Source organism: Athalia rosae, chromosome 2, assembly GCF_917208135.1.
Source record: "Athalia rosae chromosome 2, iyAthRosa1.1, whole genome shotgun sequence".
In the NCBI taxonomy this organism is placed as follows: domain Eukaryota; kingdom Metazoa; phylum Arthropoda; class Insecta; order Hymenoptera; family Athaliidae; genus Athalia; species Athalia rosae.
Window position 1 is genome coordinate 21,953,705 of NC_064027.1, and position 14,444 is coordinate 21,968,148.

Genomic DNA, 14,444 nt, shown 5'->3' on the forward strand with positions numbered 1-14,444 from the left:
CGGTAAGTGTGGCAATTTGTGAAATAAAGTGCTTCTTATCGGGAAGCGATAAAATATTTCCAAAATTCTTCCTTTCGTTATTCTCTTCCGAATTTGTCACGAAATTGTCCAGGGATTCCATCAAATATATTTCAACGTTCCACCGATTTTAAGCATCATAGAAAAATCTTTCAACTAAGAAAGTATACGAGATGAAATGCAGCCTGGCCGTGAACACTGAATTTTTAAAAATAGAACAATTCTCGGAACCGTAAATAGAATTTTTAAATTCGCAGAACATTCTTTTGATCCTCTTTCTGTTGATTAGGTCCATGGCCACCCCCAACTTTTTTGAGGGCTTTGTATCGCGATTTCGCACGATTCTCTCTCCCTTTTTTTTTTTTTTTTTTTGTTTTCTTTGGTAGCGTGTGGGAATGAAAGAGTTCTGCGAAAAATTTTCATATTCCGACGTACTTCTATTTCAAAAATGAATTACAAAAATCTGGTAAGTCTTGCTACCGACAAAGTTAAGCGTATGGTTTATAGGTTAAACAGAGTCTGGGCTTAGCAGTAAAAGTTCCATGAATTCGTGGAGCCCGTGGAGGATGAAACAAATAAAATTCTTTCACCAACAGCAGCCACCACCGGCACTGCACCCTGTATATGTGGGGTATACCCATTTCGTTGTCCGCCGTATATCGGCCACTGCAGCAGCCACCGGTCGCCGACGCCCATCCACCACACATGAACAAACTGTAACGGGTTACGGGTATAATGTATGTATATCCTTACGTATATTCGGTTTTCAATTGTAATTACAAAGCCACGGTTATAAAAGTACGTAGCTCTGCACTAACGGCGACGACTTGCCCCGCCCGCCCGCGCCGAAGCGAGCGGGAAAATTCACGGTATTTTTTCTACCGTGTATATATATAGCTACTTTTATGTGTTACATACGCGACACGTATTATTACATAAAATATACATGGATGCACACGTGCATACCTACGGATAAATATATTCGAACACGGATGTGTTAGTTTGCGCGGTGAAAAGCTCTCGAGTCACGCCGTGCTTTTACGGTAATTAAAATAACGGAAAATTCCTACGTCTACAACCCTCCCAGATAAGGTGTACCCCACAGATGCGTATATGTATATGTGACTTTAGGCGTAGGTAATAAATAGGTGGAAAAAAACTATGCAATCGTTAATTAACTAACCGTATACGTACACTCCGTGAGGAACTACGGAATGGTTTCTTTTTTTTTCAACCGGCGCCATTTTTATCTCGATCATTTTCAAAAACCAGGTAGTGTAAAATTTTTTTTTTTCGCTCATTGAGATTGTTCTTCGAGTATTTCGGAGTTCGAAAGAAGAGAAGAATAACGGATTCTCGAAATAGAAACGATGAACTGTCTTGCAATTTCTGTTCTGAATGCGCCTAGACCGCGACGATTATTAATAAAGGACATTCATTATATATATATCGCGTGTATCGGAAATGACTGTTCGTTCTTTAAATCTAGCTATGGCGCAGTATCGCGTGTTTCGGACGTTTGCTTGAATTTCCGGTGGAATTCAACGTGACAGACGTTTGATAAAACGACATTAAAACGTAGACGTCGACACGTTGGTAAATCGTGCATTTAGAATTAGACGCGCGTTTAGCCATTTGATTCGATATTCTTATTCACCCTTGTTTCATTTATTTCGACGGACTTTTCGCAAAGGTATACCGAAAACTTCTCTGATCGCCAATATTTCATGCCACCGAACTTTTTGCCGCTCTTTCGAAAACTACGCGAACGATAAACCCAGTATTTATTTTATTCAAGTCAGATTTGAGACTGAAAAACACTACCGAAAACGCTGTGCGTATCAACGGAAAGGAATATCGACCGATATCGGAAAATCGTGCGTTCGGTTGGAGAGCGAACGGACTTTCGCGTGCGTGAGAAAAAAAAAAAAAAAAAGATCGAAAGCGATGAATACGGTATAACGAAAGACACAAAAGGAGGAATAATAAAAATGCAAAGCTCTGTTCCCCGTAAAACTCAATCGCCGTATAAAGCTCGTGAAATTTTGACGACGACGGCGGTGTACTGTGGACTATACAGCGCTCCTTTTATTTTTTTCTTGTTTTTCTTGTTTTTTTTTTTTATTCTATTTCGTTCCATTTTCTTTCTCCCTTCTTTTCCGCTCCTCTCATTTCGCACGAACCTCCTCATCGCAGTTTTCGCGTTATGTGCCTCTGGCGTATGAATTTTATCCTTTCCACGGCTTCTTTACTTCACGCCGAATAAGTACGATATCGCGCCCACATTCGGCGTGAAACAACAATTCAACCCCATCCGTACCATTTCCGAAAAACGGGAATTACACAAACGAGCCATTTATCGTTGCACCGTGTGAATTCTTTCGATTATTCGGCTGAGAACTGTTAAAGTATTTGCCTTGAACTTTTTCGAGTAAAAACTCGACACAGAAGTTTGTCGGATCTAACCATAGGTAGATCTATACCGTGATCCGGTATCGGAGCAATTTTTCATCAATCCGTATCTGAAATCGCAGTGAGGTCGGAAACTTGAAAATCGAACGTTGTACTCGATCAGGTTCAATTAGATCTCAAAGAGCTACCGAACGGTAGTCCTCGTTCATAACCGGTTGGATGCGATCCCCTCGAAATCCAAATCTCGTTAGATCTGATGAAATTCAGTAGTCCCAAGATGGGGATTCAATTTCAAGTGAAAACTGATTGGTCGGTAGACGGATAGAAAAAATATCGTTCAGAACCCGGCCGCGCTGACGAGGGTCGAATGCTCGAAAATGTGTAAATATACGAGTAGCATCGAGGTAGGTAGGTAGGTAGGTAGGTAGGTAGGCACACCTACACACACCGGTCGTTCAAAGCTGTTGAGATGATATCGGCGCAGCGAACGTATCTGCAGGTCATCGCGTGCGTTGCGCTTCGCGATTCGGTGTGCGGAAACGGTTAAATGTTGCGAGCTTTTATGCCGTAGATAGAGCGAGTGTAGTAATACCATCCGATTTCCATCGATTATTCTCGCGTTTCGTTTAACCATCACGGCAGCTGCAATAGCAACAGCGCGGCAGCTTTGGCTCACCGCGATAACATTATCTTCTATTTTCCTAGAGAGACTATACGCCGCTCCACCGTGCGCTCTATATCGACCTGCGGACCTATACACGTTCAGATTTCTAGCTCCGGGAAAACCGGCTCGCATTTCTGCGCGATTAGAGGAACCCGTCGAGCGTCGCAACGCCGCCGCCGCCGCCGCCGCACCGATATTCCATCGCGCGCCGTTTGTATAACCAGCTAAACTGCACCGCACTCGTATATGTATACCTACATACCATCTATTCCTATAACTTTGTTAACACGCGTATATATAATATGTACGTATCCATACCCAACCCATGTATGTACGTAAGTCAGGTATATATACCCGAGAGATGAGATAGATTGAATCGAATCAGATATTGGAATAATCGGTAGAATTACACGCATTTTATGTACAATATTTGGACCAATTGGAGCAACGAAAGTTTCAAATCCGATCGTTTTTTCTTCGCCCGAAAAACGCTCACCTTGGGCGCATGCGATTCGAAACCTTCTTGTGCCGTGTAAAAGAATTGTCGAGCGCACGAAGTGATTTGACCCCGATGACTTTTACGACGATGGCTCGATGCGCTGTGCGCGGTATCGGCGTGCATGCATAGAGTAAAATCGGACGCTCCTGCCTATAGCGTGCACGCACAGTTTCTGTTACCGTATCCTCGTTCCTGTTGAATTCTGGTTGCTTGAAACGCGCATTTAATCCCGGAGCGCGCGGTACGGATTCACCCACTAGTTAAGTAATATAATACCCAGAGGTGAATACCATCGCATCACCTCTAAAAGCAAATTGCATGTACGCGCGTACATATCTATCCATCTATACGATATACATAGGTACGTTACATGCTGCCGCATTCGCTGATTTTGATTTATATATCTTCAAAAAAACTTCACAAACCGCATTCGCAATTTTGACGTTCGAGTAATTTTGCAAAATATTTTATCAAATACAAAAGCGATGCTTTTTTTCTCTCCTTCTTGTGAAGAAAATCATATACACCTCGCTCAAACCATTTTCACTGAAATAATGAGAAGATATATGCTTGAAAAGTTTAGGGATACAAACAGGTACCGCGTAAAATCCACAAAAATGTCAACGTCAAACGAAAACTGATGATTCTGAGCGACTACTTCTTCCCTCCACTATTGAATAAACACATCAAAAGAAAACACGTGAAATAAATAAATAAATAAGATAAAATGGTTGTGCGGTAAATACATGTACGGGGCACGTGCGATACGTACGTACGTAGGTGCGTACACGTGTACGGTTTCATGTACTACAAGGGTTACAGAAAGCTGTCGCTATGGCTAGGGTTGTAAATTATACGTATAAACATGAAAGAAAATTCAGTATGAATGTTTTACGAGCAAAAGTCCACGGTGGCGTACCCCGTACGCAGGTACAAATGCGAGGCTATATAGCCTCACGTATTTCCTCGTATCGATCAGAAAATGACGAATATATAAGACACGAAGCCACAGGCCCCGTGCATCGTATCATCGAGGATTAAAATCGAGGATGGCGTAATCCGCGCTTATCCGAACTTTCGATAAATTTTTCGTCGAGGAGGGCGTACACCCCGACGAAACGGTGTGCCGATAACGGTCGGCGTCATTCAGCGGTAATTTCGTTTGTCCGGTAAAGTTTTCGCCGTCGAACGAGCGGAAATTTACGACGATGTTGAATTTAGGGCTGATTTGTTCGGCTGAAAATTCCTTCACTCGTTAGTTCGAACCGAACATCCCGCGTGCGAAACAACAACCCCTCGAAATCATATATTGGTTAGAAACGGGCGACCGAGGTGAGACTTGAAATCAGCGACGAGAGATTTCGTTGGAGCCGCGCGAAGCAATCGAATCAGTCCGGATAATCTCGCGGCGGGCAATTACGAGGCGAAACTGCTGCACCGGCAATTCACAACGTCAGGATGGAAAAAAAGCGACGCAATAAATATAAGCGATAGAAAAAAGGAAACCGATACGGGTACTTCGGATGATCGTTGTCTTCTTTTTTTTTTCCAGAGGACTGTCGCGGAAAACGAACAGATACCGACGGCTATTCGTTGCAATTATTGATTTTCCAAACACGGATTGCTCCGCATCTCCCGCTGGCTAGTTGTGGATTATTTTGGATTTCGCGAAAAACAAACGTTTTTCGAATGTTGGGAAAGTACGTCAGAGCTCGGACGATACCAGAAAAGCTCGCGGATCAAAGCTTCGTCCAAAAGAGGTTCGGGGACGAGTCGAGTCGATGCGTCGCCAGACCGACAAAGACACCTGTGCCGTCTTATTTGCTACCGGAGTCGCCGAAGCATCGGCGAATCGCTGATATCAAATAAATCGTACGTACGACTTTTTCAGACAAATCGCCTATGCGTCCCGTGCGGTTGGTGGCCCAAAAGAATGTCCGCTTCTAACCGATCGCATCCGACTTATATTTCTCCGTTGTCGAAACGAATGATTGCAAGCCCTGATTCGTTACCCTCGGACACCACATGTTCGAGGAAGGCAGCTAGCTTCTCGCCATGCAATGTTCCGTTTTCTAGTTTATTTTTCTTCCGTCGTCTTAGGGGCGAACATCGGGGGTAGTCGAAGTGAAACGCGGCGCGAACGGTATGCATGGGATCCACGGTGTTGAAAGCCCCAGTCGCCGACAAACGTAGAAATGAATAAAGGACTGTTCAACTGTAATTCTTGTACATACAGATTGCGCCGCCGTATAATCCGCGAAAGTTTACTCAACTTCGTGTCAACGGAGAGGATGTTTCGCTAACGCCGTAATTGAAATACTTGACTTATAATTTCGTTTGCTTGAACAATATATCTGGATACGGCGCACAGGTAGGTACGCGCGTTCATTTCGGACGCGATACGTTATGTATTCGAGTACAAAGAGCAGCGGAAAGTAGCGCTGCGTCGAGGGAGGATAGTTCCATTAAAAATTGACGAATTTCATCCCGGCGTAATGCCGGAAGGTCGTAAGCCTCGAAAAATGAAAAACGCGTTGAACTTGCGCTCTATTGGCAGCGGACGCGAGTGAAATTTTTTTTAAATTTTATAAACTTAGCTGCTAGCTCCAAGATCCAAAATTTTCAGGTAATTAGCAAAACGGGCGTGCAAGGGTGGTCGAAAAATCTACAGAAACTTGCGAAAACGCTGATGAGCGGAAAATTTCTGAACTAGTCATTTATTACGGTCCGCTGATTTTTCCATTTTTCTTTTCCAACACCTGAGGCAACTTCGACGCATCGTATCGCGAGGATAAAATTCTATCGCATGTACCTAGTCGTACTTTCGTAGACGAAAACTAGTTGACGTAATCGAATTTTTATTATACCTAGCTATAGACGGTCTGGTTGTTGTAATAAAAATTTTCAGGAATTTTGGAGGGTAACGGGGCGGCTTACGCGGAATAGCCCGCCTAATATTCAGCAGCAAGGTAAATTCAAATTTAATTACACAGCGGTGACGGTGTATAAATTATTCTCACAGTTCATTAGAGGGAAAGGTTTAGTGGTGTGTGTGTGTACGGTGGTAACAAACAGGACATCGTGTACGGGTATGCGTATCGGGTGATATGGAAACGACGTAAAAGGACCTTCGCAAAGTCAAACGAGGACGAGACGATTTTTAATCCATTTGTCGTAATTTGGTTGAAATAAATTTCCACCCACCAGTCATTTTGAACGTCAAAAGAACGGATCTAGATTATTTGTCGCTCGTGTACCTACCTCGGGAAAAAATTCGGCGAAATACGTCGCCCCCGTAAAGAAGTCGTTCGCCGGTTATAATCCTTTGTAGAAACTGAACGATCCTTTTTTTCCTCAAAAATTATATGTTCGATCGAATCGACACCGCACTCTCATCACAGTTAAGAACTTTTTCACAAGCTCGTCTGATCGATATTCTGTCGGAGCTGCGTATTACATGGGGCGAAACATCGCAATAACTGCTTCGTTAATTAAATCTCATTGAACATTTCGACCCGAAATCACTGCATCGGTTTCTCGATCGTCGAATGTATGATACGGTGTGACATCATCGTTTTGATTCCGCGACGTTATCAACCCGCACGCTGCGCGTCGACTGAAACGGAATCCACGTAGCCTGATAGGGAGAACGGGGAGCTCGGGCAGGTGCGCATGCGACGTAAACAAACCATTCGGATCAAATATGATCGTTTCTGTTTATATCACGACACCTAATTCTGGAATCAAGGTGTAACCCGCGTTACACATGACGAGAATCGCTTAATTACCTAATCAATTCTCACCGGCGGCATTTCCACTTACCGAGGATTTACGAGCGCGGATGTATCGCGGACGCCCTCGCGCTGCTTCAGATGCTGAATTTTGGCACACTCGAGTGTGAAAAAGTGCAGTGACTCGTCGAACGGATCTTTGAAACTCCAACGGTGTTTGGAAAAAAAGAGAGGATAAAGAGAATTCGAAATTTCTAGAAAGCTGCGAGTCTTCGAAAAAGTGCGACTCGATGATTTTTCCTGAGCAGAGTGAATCGCTTCTGTCGAGGATTGGCGCGAGTTCTCGAATCGAAAAAGATTCGCGGAGCGTAATGCTGCTAAGAAAATGAATTACCGTGGAATTTTTCTTCGTCAAAAACTCATTCAATTTACTTTTCGACGGTTTCTTTTATTTTTTATTTTATTTTTTTTCTTCTTTTCTCTTTTTTATCAAATTGTTGAAAGCGGATCAGACGGAGTTTTAACGATTCGAGTCGTAAAGAACGTCGGTATTCGGAGTCAAGTCGCGCGCGATATCCCCGCGGCTTTTATTTCAAAAACATTTCATAGTCCTTTTTACTGCGTACACTTCCACGACAACGGTTTACGTTGTTTGATCGCGAAGCACGAGGAGGGAAAAAAACGAAAGCGGCGTAAAAACGATCCGCTATCAACTAGAATGCAAAATACGCCCATGAATACCATCCCATGTACGTACGTACAATCGTACACACGGTCGCGTGTACGCAAACTTAACGTCCGCGAGAAAATGGCTGCGCAACTTATTCCCGGATCGACCCGAAATTGATCTTTGAAATCGAGGTACAAAAATTCATCGGAGTGATTTTCGAATCGGAAAGTCTGACGTATTTGAAATTTTGAAATTTCGAAAACCGACCATGTTTCTTTCATTCAATCACTTCCCGCCAAGCAAAATTGGTTTTCCCTGTTGGAGATTTCTGAAAATCACCTGCAAGGTTCAATTAGTTATGCAAATTTGATCGTCGAGGGGAGGGAGACAATCTCTGATTCTTCGGGCGGCGCGCTATCCGCGTCGAAATATATATATATATGTACACGGCACACTCATAAGGAAGGGGGGGGAGGGCAAGGGATGTCGGAAGATATAATTGACGAGGGATTAGAAGATTTTCGCTCAGGCTAATTTTCTTAGCCGGGTTTGTTCCGCTGAGATGTACAAATTGGCAATTTGAAGGGGAAAGTTTTTCCGTAAGTATTAATTGTATGGATTTACTTGTACATACGTATACGTACACGTATACACCTGTATACACACGCAAGGTACACGGGTATACGCAACAGCGTAAAGTTGTTAGCAGTGCGAGTAATTTAAGTGAGTTACGGTCGTACGGTTGTGCTGTTGCTTCTGGTTGTGTTGCCGCCGCGGCGTCTTTATTGAATTAGAAACTTGGACACATCCTAGCTATCTGGCGAGGCTACATAATGTTCCAGGTTTCAACAGTTTCGCAGTATAAATATATATACACACACACGCACACATGAATAATGTTTGAATATTTACACGTATACAGGGCGCTACCTATATGGGTACACGGTGCTCTCGGATTAGGCAGTGAATTTGCCGCGTTCAATTTCATAGTTTTGACGGTCGGATGCGGCGACTGTGTAAATTCGTTAGAAAACAAGCAACGCTAAATGCTCGCTCGCGACAGTCTGGAAAAACTCCTCCACCCCCCTCCCGCCATCCGCGTCTGAAATGGCGATGAGACGCCAGACGCGATACAGGTTTTTCCAAAATTCAAAAAAGGAAGGGAAAAATTCTTCGAAAATTCGGGTGACGCGATTCGCGAGGATCCCTCAAAGGCGGTGATAACCGAATGAGAGTGTTTAAAAAACGGGGGAGAAAAGGAGCGGCGGAGGTGTGAAGAAACTAAAGAAAGTGGGGCAACGAGAACAGATCGGATTCCGATAAGCGTTCAACGCGACGACTCGCATGCATCGCGCGGTTGCCCCGCGGTCCTATTTAAGGGTGGTCAAAGGGTGACCGACCCGCCCGCCCAGAAACCCCGAGAAACGACGGGGTAACGTTACAGCGTGTGCTCTCTCTCTCTACTTTCTCTCTCCCAGCTTCCTCTCTCTCTCTCTCGCGCTCATCTTCACCGCTCTCCTATTCCTACGGTTGAAAGCACCTCCACAGCTCGCGGTGCAGGACCAACGAGCTCGAAGCCCACAAGCCGCATATCCAGAATGAGAGAAGTCGGAGCGAAAGCTCGCGTTTAGAATATATGGGAGGGTCGTGCTTATATGCTGCCCTGCTCCTTGCATGCCCAAGGTGTACCGGTTATGCGAGGGGAAACGTGAGCAGATTGCCGTATACGCGTACATGTGAATAGTTGGCATATATACATACATACACATAGCTATCCTACGTTGTACCTGCATCGGAACGTGCGTGTGCGCGATGCACATAGGTATACGTATATGTATATACACCTATGCACGCACATCCACCACTCATTTTATGTTTACTAAAGCACCTGATACGCTCGTGTTAACGAAAATAAAACGTCGTGTGGACGTTGGGACATAATCCCGGCTCTTTCCGTCGCCGCAGGATTAATAAATCTCCTTCGGTAAAAGGACGTTGTAATTTTCGCCGGGACGTGAACGTTCGCCGTAGAATTTTGGCGGCTGCAGGTGAAACAATTATCGGGCGACGGTATTTCGCTACTATATAACAGCGCGGAGTACCCCTCGTGATCGTCCAATTAATTGGTGCCCGCAAATTTTGTCAGTCGCAAAATTTCGGTGGTCACAAAACGTTAACCGTGTCCACGGGACTAAATACCGTCGACGGTTCGCATTGGGCGGCCGAAGGATTTGGCGACTGTACACGGGTCGATCGACGGCGCACGAGATATCGATCGCTGCGGGGCTCCGCCGCCACGAGGATTATGTGTAACGTCGATCGTGACGTATGTAATATAATTATAATAACACGGTCATAACGTATTACCGTCAATCGCGTACAATTTGGCGCAGTATCGAGAAAAAAATTTGACAGCGACAGATCGATCGGTGGAGACGGGATCCGGAAGCAGCGGAATTACTTCCGACGGTCCGTCAGAAATGTTCGCGGGGACGTCGGAATTCGGTGGCCCACGGGATGATTCGATGACGATCGGGATATCAACCGTTGACGTGATTCGATGTATTAGTTACCTACCGGTGCGTGTCGCGGTCGCGAAATTCGCCGGCCCCCCGCGTACGTAGCGTAGGTCACCGAAATTCGATGACTGCGCGATATTCGACGGTCGGATAATTCGGCGGTCGGCGGTGGGAAGACTCAAAGGATGCAGCTGGGAAACGCGGTGTGTTCTGAATCGATCAGCGGCCGCGGGATCGATTAACCGGGCGAAGGTTTTATGCGGCCGGGAGAAAATCTAAAATCGTAGAAAATTTCCGCGACGTTCGACGGGTACGGTGGAAAAATTCGATTGCCGCGGGTATCGTCGACGGGTATCGTCATCGTCACTTTGACAGCTGAAAAATATTTCATTGATAATCCCATTTCATCCGGAGCCGAACGCGAACGCGAACGCGAATGCCCGGGCTACGTTTAAACCGTCATATGTATTTTCAGTTAACGCGCAGAAATGTGGACATCGCTCGTCAATGGGAGAGAGAGGATAAAAAAAAAAAATGAAAAAAATGAAAAAAAAAAAATGAAAAAAGCTGGGGGAAAAAAACCGATGAAATTTCAATGGAATCACATTGAATTCGCATCTTTCTTTCACCGTACCCAAGCACCGTACAAGCGTTGCATTTATGTACCCTCGACAATATTCCGCAAGCTCATTGCCGTATCTACGCGTACGTATGGGCGTGTGCGGTGTACGTGTATGCCGACAATTTTTAGCTACCACCGCGAATATCAACGAACGACGACGACGACGACGACGACGACGACGACGCTTCCCGTCGAATTGTGAATTTTACCACTCGTATATTATGAACATCCACATCGCTTATGTTACGCTCAACGACATTCTATTTATGCCAACAATTTTTTTTTTTTTTTTTGTACCTCGCGGACGGCGGAAAAAAGCTCGAAGCTCGCGGGCGCATTATATTCACTATGGGACTCTTTTACGCACACCAAAGTAGCTAATAAAGCACTCGCTGTTACTGCTAACGTCGCCGCTGCATTTGACGGTTTATGATTTTCTCTTTTCTACTTCATCCGACGATACGTATAAATATATATATATATATACGTACGTATGTATGTGCACCATGGAGTGCGGGCACGGAATATCCAGCGACCGGCGACAAGGCTATGTACTCATGTCCAACGAACCGCATTCAAAGATTCAGGTTCAAATATTCGGGAATAAAAAGGGTAGAAAAATTCTGACGCTAACCATAGTTATACGTATTACCTACGTCCTCTCCATCGGTCCGTTCATTTATTTCAAAAGACATAATCGCAACTGCCATTCGGTACTCGCGATTGTAAATTTCAAGCATGCACATATCGGACGAAAGTGAAAGAAGAAGGTAAGTAATGCTCCGGGTGAAAATCGGGAGAGGTTTTAATCCGGTCGTATCTGTAACGCGTCTGGAGTGGATGTGGGAAAAGGTTTTTTCCGCCGGTTTTTTTTTCAATTTATTTTTTTATTTCATTTCATTACGTTTTTTGTAATTTTGAAACCCCGTTCATATGAAGCTCTACGATAAATGGGGTAGACAGCTCGGCGTTTAATTTTAAGGTCAAGAGTTATAGGATGATTCTAGCCGCAAAACTCAGACCAGTACTTCATAAGGGGTTATAAAAATGTCCCGGCTATCGTGCAGGCTCCCTATGACCTCATATCACTATATCATAAACCCCTTTTCACTCTTATGGACCGGCATCAGTTTTCTCAGGGATATATAGAACTTGGAGAGAAGTTCGGTTCGACCGGTCGGTAATAGACCCTTGTTTCGATTGTTTCCATTTTTTTTTGTTCACTCCGAACACGATTCATTGAATTTTCGAGGTGTCCGGGAATTCGTCGGACGTCACGGACGTCCCGTGTGTCATCCGAATTGTTCGTAATAATTTTTGTGAAAAAAATTGCGAGCTTTACAACGTATCGTATATTTACTCTCGTCCGTAGATATAACGGCGTTTCACTAAAGCACACGGCAGTTAGCTTCTGAACTAACATTTCGTCGAAATTTAATAATTTTCACACTCACCCAGCTGCAGGTATCCCATCCCAGGTAGTGTAACGTTCGTTCTACATTTTGCAGATTCTACAGACACGGACAACCAGATATTGTATATATCTGTGAATACGTATACGCTGTATGTATCTTGAAGCCTTCCGCAACACGGAACATCCAACAGCTCCTACACCAAAATGAGGGCATATATGCAAATTGGAACACATTCCGCCAGTCTTCATCAAGTCGCTCGCAATCAGCGGGACTCTGCGGTCTCTACGAACATACGGAAGGTGTACTCGTACCTGTATAACCGGCATACACAATGTGTACTACACCCACCTACATCTCTATGTCTCTTCCACATATACGTAGTATACGAAGCAACGAATTTCCACCCGACCTACGCGGAAACGTATAAATGTTATAACCTAATATACGCCTAGGTATAAACGTTAACCACCGTGCCCCTGGACGAGCACACCGGGTGTCCCCTCCTTCAATTTCGACGTCACCCGAACGTCCCGAACATCATCGTTTCAGCAAAGTCGACGACGGCGAGACTTTTCGAAGGTGCTTCTTTTCGGCGAACGTAACATAAGAGTATCGAATCACCTCGAGCTTGCGTCTGAATGTTTCCCGTAGAATCCGAAACGGCGTTTTTCAAATTTTCATCGTCAAATCATCGTCGGCGTTCAGTTTCGAAATTTCGTTCCACGCCTCTTTTGTCGGGGTCTGTCGCCAAAATGAAAACTTCATTTAATTGGAACACAGGCGCAGTTACGACTGTTTGTTCTTCCCGCAATCGGGATGCAATGATTATTTTACAGGCCACCCCGAATTTGACGAGCTCGTTTGACATTCATGAAGTATACGTGGCCTGCGTAAACGTGTGTATGGAAACGTTTTACATTTTGTGCCACACACACACACACCTATGCGGACGACGCGATATTGTGTGGATAAAATAAATCGAGTGGACGCGTTGACTGAAGGTTTACAAAAACACCAGCAATAACGGCGGGATTTAATATTTTCGAAACGAAATGGCGTACGTTGTACAAATGAAACCGCGGCAGAATCATACTCGTTAATTCCCATGCGTCTGATTTCTGTCGCTTTGAAAGGCGGTGTAATTTTCAATTATTATTATTTTCAATCATTCGATTCATCGTAATCTGTATTCACCTTTTTTTTCCTTCGGTCGTGATGGGAATCAGTTGAACGCCTGTTTTCCAAAAATTTGAACCGATTCAAAAAAGCTTTCTCAGTTTATAAGGGTCAATTATGAAAATTATCCGCAATATCTCCACTCTTCTGCACCAGTCGAAAATTAAGGTGAGTTTGCCTTGCAATTTTTTTTAATCTTCAAATTCTAAATTTTTCAAATTGAAGAATTACATCCAAGCAACCCTCAACCGATCGGGAGATGAATAATTTTTCGCAGCATTTCTTCTATAAAATTCGGAAAGAAAAATGGGCACAAATATTTTCAACGATATTATGTATTTCTGAGCGAGCTGTTATATAATGATGTGTTTCTCGCGCAAGATAACATATATATATATATGTATATATATAACGAGTAATATCTTTCAAAGAATTACTTTCGGACGGAGCGCAGCATCCAACGTCTGCCTAGAGAAATTGTTGTTGCTATTATCATTATTATTTCGAAAGAGCATTTTCCCCGCTCCTATGGATATAATATTTTGCCTTTTTCTCCCCGAGGTTTTTACAGATATACGACAGCCGAGCGTCAGTGTGATAGAAGAAAAAAAAAAAAAACAAGAAGAGAGTAACGCAAAAAAAGAAACGTGAAAAAAAATGTTGAGAAAAAAGAAGACTGAGAAAGAATGGGAAAGTGAAAAACTGCGCCAGGATATTA

General features: G+C 43.9%; 1 protein-coding gene across 1 annotated transcript in view; it reads right to left on the reverse strand.

The window, feature by feature from the left end:
- The window catches only part of LOC105689477 (semaphorin-2A), a 232,362-nt gene extending 225,171 nt beyond the window's left edge, over positions 1-7,191 (reverse strand). The window contains exon 1 of the mRNA XM_048651054.1: positions 6,855-7,191. The gene's annotated coding sequence lies outside the window, so the exon portion shown is untranslated. The remainder of the gene's footprint in view (positions 1-6,854) is intronic.
- Between the last annotated feature and the right edge of the window lie 7,253 nt (positions 7,192-14,444).